Below are 7,693 nucleotides of genomic sequence, written 5' to 3' on the forward strand. Positions count from 1 at the left end.
GGCTTTCTCTGGCTTCTCTGGGGGAGGCCTGCTCCTGTCACACCTCAGCTTTCTCCATCCTCCTTTAGTGCTGTTATCTGTGCCATGTATTCCTCTCCCTCCTCCTTCAGTACTGTTATCTGTGCCATGCCTCTCCCTCCTCTAAGTTCTCTCACCTCAGTCCGTAGAGCAGCCTGCTCTCTCAGACAGCTGTCCATCTCCACCTTCTGCCCTCTGGGTCTTGTTGGGCTGTTTCTGTTCTCTCTCTCTCTCTCTCTCTTCTGTCTCTCTCATATATAAGGAATAGGGTGCCAGTTGAAACTTACACTAGATTTCTGATACCTACATTCTAGATTCCTGATACCTACATTCTAGATCCTGATACCTACATTCTAGATTACCTGATACCTACATTCTAGATTCCTGATACCTACATTCTAGATTCCTGATACCTACATTCTAGATTTCTGATACCTACATTCTAGATTTCCTGATATCCACATTCTATTCTGATACCTACATTCTAGATTTTGAACCTACATTCTAGCATTCCGATACCTACATTCTAGATTTCTGATACCCACATTCTAGAATCCTGATACCCACATTCTAGATTCCTGATACCTACATTCTAGAATCCTGATACCCACATTCTAGATTCCTGATACCTACATTCTAGATTCATGATACCCACATTCTAGATTTCTGATACCCACATTCTAGAATCCTGATACCCACATTCTAGATTCCTGATACCTACATTCTAGAATCCTATACCCACATTCTAAATCATGATACCCACATTCTAAATTCCTGATACCCATATTCTAGAATCCTGATACCCATATTCTTAGTCCCACATCACATGGTGAGACACAATCTAGAATGTAGGTATCAGGAATCTAGAATGTAGGTATCAGAAATCTAGTGTAAAGTCTCAACTGGCACCCTATTCCTTATATATGAGAGAGACAGAGAGAGAGAGAGAGAGAGAGAGAGACCAGCCCAACAAGACCCAGAGGGCAGAAGGTGGAGATGGACAGCTGTCTGAGAGAGCAGGCTGCTCTACGGACTGAGGTGAGAGAACTTAGAGGAGGGAGAGGCATACATGGCACAGATAACAGTACTGAAGGAGGAGGGAGAGGAATACATGGCACAGATAACAGCACTAAAGGAGGATGGGAGAAAGCTGAGGTGTGACAGAGAGCAGGACACTCCCCCAGAGAAGCCAGCAGAACAGCCCACCTCAGTCCCGGACCACAACCTCAACACCACAATTGGACACACAACACAGGACCCACCAAACCAAAAGACACTCCACCCCCCCTAACAACCCCCCTGTCAGCCCCCCTTATAACCCTCTTGACAACCCCCACACATCCACTGAGGACACACACAAGCCAGAGATTGTGTGCATCATTGACTCAAATGGCAAATACATGTCCAAACACGGTACCCATGCCCTGGAGCTGTTGTCAGAGGACAGACTAGGGTCCCCAAGCCACATCATAATTCACACGGACACAAATGACCTGAGAGCCCAGCAGGAAAGGGTGGCCACAGTAATCAGGGGAGTGATTGAAAAAGCTTCTTCCACTTTCCCCAACGCACAAGTGGTTATCTCCACCCTGCTATCAGGAAAATACTTTCATCCTGCTACCATACAGCGGGTGAATGCAAGCATTTAGCGAGACGGTTCCTCGAAACATAATGTCTACCTGGCCCAGCACTCCACCCTGGACTTGAACAGCCTTTACGCCCAGGTCCACCTCTACAAGGTAGCAATCCCCACCTTTGTCAGGACCCTGAAGGACGTCACCCTCAACCGTAGCCCCAGCACCTCACACAGGAGCAACGGACACTCCGCCCAGGCCAGTGAGACACCCTCTCAGACCTGCAAAACCCCCTCCTGAAGGACCTGCACCAAGAGAACCCACGCCAAGAGGACCTACACCCGGACCACAGCATCACCAGCCACACCCCAACCAGCTCAGACCACCCCAAGTAAACCCTGGCCACACCTTATATAGGCCTCCCCATATCAGACCTATGCCCCTTCTGCCCACCCCATGCCCCTCGCCCCTGCGGCAAGGACCCCAACATGACAGCAGGACATATGCCCAGGCCATGAGGAGAGCAACAGACCCAACCCCCACTATTAACACCCGCCCAAGCCCCATTCTGCAACCTAAGAGGTATGTACAGCGCGTGCGCGAAAGTATTCACCCCCCTTTGGAACATTTTTCCTAATTTGTGCCTTACAAACCTTCGAATTTAAATTGATTTTTTGGGGCTTGTATCATTTGATTACCACAACAATACTTGGTGAAGAGGACCATTAATATTTTTTATTTTGAAACCAAAAGAATATGACAGAAAAAACGGAAAACTATACTTCACCCCCCAAAGTCAGTACTTTGTAGAGCCAACCTTTTGCAGGCAATTACAGTTGCAAGTCTCTTAGGTATGTCTCTATAAGCTGGCACATCTAGCCACTGGGATTTTTCCCATTCTTCAAGGCAAAACTGCTCCAGCTCCTCAAGTTGGATGGTTCCACTGGTGTACAGCGTCTTTAAGTCATACGACAGGATTCTCAATTGGATTGAGGTCTGGGCTTTGACTAGGCCATTCCAAAACATTAAATGTTTCCCCATTAACCATTGGAGTGTTGCTTTAGCAGTGTGCTTAGGTCATTGTTCTGTTGAAAGGTGAACCTGCCGTCCCAGTCTCAAATCTCTGGAAGACTGAAACAGGTTTCCTCAAGAATATCCATGTATTTAGCGCCATCCCTCATTTCCTCTTAATTTCTAAAGACAAGTATAATCCAACAGATCCCTAGCCGCATGAAAAACATAAATACAACATGATGCTGCCTCCACCATGCTTCACTGTGGGGATGGTGTTCTCGGGGTGATGAGAGGTGTTGGGTTTGCGCCAGACATAGCGTTTTCCTTAATGGCCAAAAAGCTCAATTTTTGTCTCATCTAACCAGAGTACCTTCTTCCATATGTTTGGGCAGTCTCCCACATGCCTTTTGGCGAACACCAAATGTGTTTGCTTATATTTTTTTCTTTAAGTAATGACTTTTTTCTGGCCACTTTTCCGTAAAGGCCAGCTCTGTGGAGTGTACGGCTTAAAGTGGTCCTACGGACAGATACTCCAATATCCGCTGTGGAGCTTTGCAGCTCCTTCAGGGTTATTTTTGGTCTCTTTGTTGCATCTCTGATTAATGCCCTCCTTGCCTGGTCTGTGAGTTTTGGTGGGCGGTCCTCTCTTTGCAGGTTTGTTGTAGTGCCATATTCTTTCAACTTTTTAAATAATGGATTTATTGGTTCTCCGTGGGATGTTCAAAGTTTCTAATATTTTTTATAACCCAACCCTGATCTGTACTTCTCCACGGCATTGTCCCTGGGAGAGCACCTTGGTCTTCACGGTGYCGCTTGCTTGGTGGTGTTGCARACYCTGGGACCTTTTAGAACAGGTGTATATATACTGAGATCRTGTGACAGATCATGTGACACTTAGATTGCACACAGGTGGACTTTATAAACTAATTTTGTGATTTATGAAGGTAATTGGTTACACCGAATCTTATTTAGGGGCTTCATAGCAAAGGGGGTGAATACATGCATGCACCACTTTTCCCTTTCTTTATTATATAAGTTAGTTTTTTCATTTCACTTCACCAATTTGGACTGATTTTGTGTATGTCCATTACATGAAATCCAAATAAAAATCTATGTAAATTACAGGTTGTAATGCAAGAAAATAGGAAAAACACCAAGGGGGTGAATACTTTTGCAGTGCACTGTATCAAACGTTCAACATGCTCTGCTCACACCTACTGTGATGGTCCGGGCCTAAACCACCCAAAAACAACACTAGACACTTTGGAACACAAAGCTTTTACTATCTAATCCTGAAATATACAAGGTCTGAGGTCATCTGGCCTAAAGATCAGGAACCCAGACATCATCAAATAAATTGGAAATACAGACATTGTCATCCTACAAGAAACATGGTATAAAGGAGACGGACCCACTGGTTGCCCTCCAGGGTACAGAAAGCTGGTAGTCCCATCCACCAAACTACCAACAGTGAAACAGGGAAGAGACTCAGGGTGTGTGCTAATTTGATATAGAGCAGACCTAACCCACTCTATTCAATTAGTCCRAACAGGAACATTTTACATCTGATTTACCCAATAAATKAATGGGAGTTTATATACAGAGTGTAACTCTCTTTATTTTCATAGCTTATAGTTTATTCGCCATTAGTCAGCACCTCTACATAAAATACTTTTCTTTGGGTGTGCGCCAGCTCATGTTTTTTTATTAGAAATTAAAAAGGAAATGATCTCAACAKAGAAAAATGTCCTCMTGTSTGYTACCTATATCCCCTCACTAGAATCCCCATACTTTAATGAGGACAGCTTCTCCATCCTAGAAGGGGAGATCAACCATTTCCAGGCCCAGGGACATGTACTGTGGTGACCTAAACGCCAGGGGCCTCATTTATAAAACGGACTTACGATCAATTTTGATCTTAAGTATGACTTACGCAGAAAACCACGTATAAGTAGTTATTTATAAAACCTTACTTTGATGTGGAAATGATCTTATCTCTACGTAAAGTCTAGACTTGACGGAAGTGATTTTCCTGCTGGTTATGTTGGGCTATTTTTTCCCCCTTGCAGTTTAAGGTCAGACCATTTATTTTTCACATCAGACACAGTTGTGTCTTTGCTGTCCCACCTCGTTCACTGCAGCGGCGACACACTCCCAAGATACCTGTTTGGCTTTGTTTTGTTTGTCAACCCACTGTTTAGTCCAATGAATAATACGTGTTGCCTGTCTTCAATCTCCTCTACCATCGTCGTGATCTCGTCTTCTAGAACGTTTGCTTTTCTCTTTTGGTCCATGGCTATTCCTGACTAAACCCTCATTTGTGCTAGCATTCTATAAGGGGGAATCGCTGATTGTAAAAGGCACGTTCAGGTGCCGTCAATGTTAAGTTAATGAGAGATTTATAGATCACAGGTGCGTAAGTTACAAATGGGCTTCTTAGAAGCGACCTAAGCATGTTTTCCTTATGCTCAGTATCTTTTTATGAATCCAACGTAAACACACGTCGGAAATGATCTTACGACTAAGTTCAAGTATAAATCTAATAAATTTTATAAAAGAGGCCCAGGACTGGACAAGAACCTGACACCCTCAGCACACGGGGAAAACACCTACCTGGAGGTGACAGCATTCCCTCCCCAATATGTCCACCCTAGACACAACTACGACAACATAACCAACAAAACAGGTCACAATTCCTGCAGCTCTGTCGGACGCTGGGTATACATAGTCAATGGTAGGCTTTGAGGGACTCCTACGGTAGGTACACCTATAGCTCATCTCCTGCAATAGTACTGTTGTCACCCCTGACCTTAGAGATCCTTTTTATGTCTCTATTTTGGTTTGGTCAGGGCGTGGGATTGGGGTGGGGCTTCTATGTTTTGTTCTATGTTGTCCTTTTCTTATGTGTTTTGGCCTGTATGGTTCCCCAATCAGCAGGCAGCTGTCAATCGTTTCTCTGATTGAGGAACCATACTTATGTAGGCCTGTCCCACCTGTGTTTTGGTGGGTAGTTGTTTCCTGTTTTGTGTTTTTTTCACCTTCAAGGAGCTGTTGCGTGTGTCTTCACTTCTCTCTTGTTGTTTTTTTGTCATTCATGTTCAGTTTATTTGATTAAATTTACTATGAACACTTACCACGCTGCGTGTTGGTCCGATGATTCCTATTCCTCATCATCAGACGAAGAGGAGGAGCGTTACAACTGTAGACTACTTAATCACTGACCTCAACCCAGAGTCTCTCAGAGCGTTCACAGTCAGCCCATTAACACCCCTATCAGACCACTGCAAAAYCACASTCTACYTGAACAGAGCAAWACTCAATCATGAGGCATCAAAGCCAAAGGAACTGWRTAATATTAAGAMATGCTATAGATGGAAGGAAAGTAGTGTRGAAATCTGSCMAAAWACTTTTAGGCAACTMTAAATTCAAYCTTTCTAGACAATTTCCTGGACAAAATGTTTCCCTGTAATAGTGAAGGTGTAAAACTTGGCAGTAGAAAACCTAAACAGTATATTTGACCTCTCAGCTTTCCTATCAAATAAAAAAAGTTCAAGCAGACAACCTAAGAAAATCAATAACAATGACAAATGGTTTGATGAAGAATGCAAAAACTTAACAAAGGAATTGAGAAACCTGTCCAACCAAAAACACAGAGACCCAGAAAACCTGAGTCTACGCCTTCACTATGGTGAATCACTAAAACAACACAGAAATACGCTATGGAAAAAGAAGGAAMATCACGTCAGAAATCAGCTCAATGTAATTGAAGAATCCATAGAATCTAACCACTTCTGGGAAAATTGAGAGTTGTCTATCCAAAACGGAGATGTTTGGATAAACCACTTCTCCTATCTTTTTGGCTCTATAACAAARAACAAACAGCAAAAACATATACATGATCAAATRCAAATCTTGGAATCAACTATTAAAGACTACCAGAACCCACTGGATTATCCAATTACATTGAATGAACTACAGGACAAAATACAAACCCTCCAACCCAAAAAGGCCTGTGGTGTTCATGGTATCCTAAAGTGAAATGATAAAATATACAGACCACAAATTTCAATTGGCTATACTTAAACTCTTTCACATCATCCTGAGCTCTGGCATATTCACCACAATCCACAAAATTACCATACGACAGACCACGTACTGACCCTGCACACCCTAATTGACAAATGCTTTGTTGATTTCAAAAAWGTTTTGGACTCAATTTGGCCTGCTATACAAATTGATGGAAAGTGGTGTTGGGGGAAAAACATACGACATTATAAAATCCATGTACACAAACAAGAAGTGTGTGGTTAAAATGGGGAAAAACACGCACATTTCTTTCCACATGGCCGTGGGGTGAGACAGGGATGCAGCTTAAGCCCCACCCTCTTCAACATACAGTATATATCAACAAATGGCACTAGAACAGTCTGCAGCACCCGGCCTCATCCTACTAGAATCTGAAGTCAAATGTCTACTGTTTGCTGATGATCTGGAGCTTCTGTCCMCAACCAAGAAGGGCCTACAGCAGCACATAGATCTTCTGCTCAGATTCTGTCAGACCTGGGCCCTGACAGTAAATCTCAGACCAAAATAATGGTGTTCCAAAAAATGTCCAGTCGCCAGGACCACAAATATAAATTCCATCTAGACACCGTTGCCCTAGAGCACACAAAATTATACAAACCTCAGCCTAAACATCAGCGCCACAAGTAACTTCCACAAAGCTGTGAACAATCTGAGAGACAAGGCAAGAAGGTCCTTTTATGCCATCAAAAGGAACATAACATTTGACATACCAATTAGGATCTGGATAAAAATTGTTATAGATGAGGTCTGAGGTCTGGGGTCTATTCACCAACCAAGAATTCACCAAATGGGACAAACACCAAATTGAGACTCTGCATGCAGAATTCTGCAAAAATATCCTCTGTGTACAACGTAAAATACCAAATAATGCATGCAGATTAAATTAGGCCGATACCCGCTAGTTATCAAAATCCAGGAAAGAGCCGTTAAATTCTACAACCACCTATTACCCCCTCTAGACTATAGACTATTACCCCCTCTAGACTATTACCCCCTCTAGA

This window comes from Salvelinus sp. IW2-2015, unplaced genomic scaffold (genome assembly GCF_002910315.2).
Source record: "Salvelinus sp. IW2-2015 unplaced genomic scaffold, ASM291031v2 Un_scaffold6297, whole genome shotgun sequence".
In the NCBI taxonomy this organism is placed as follows: domain Eukaryota; kingdom Metazoa; phylum Chordata; class Actinopteri; order Salmoniformes; family Salmonidae; genus Salvelinus; species Salvelinus sp. IW2-2015.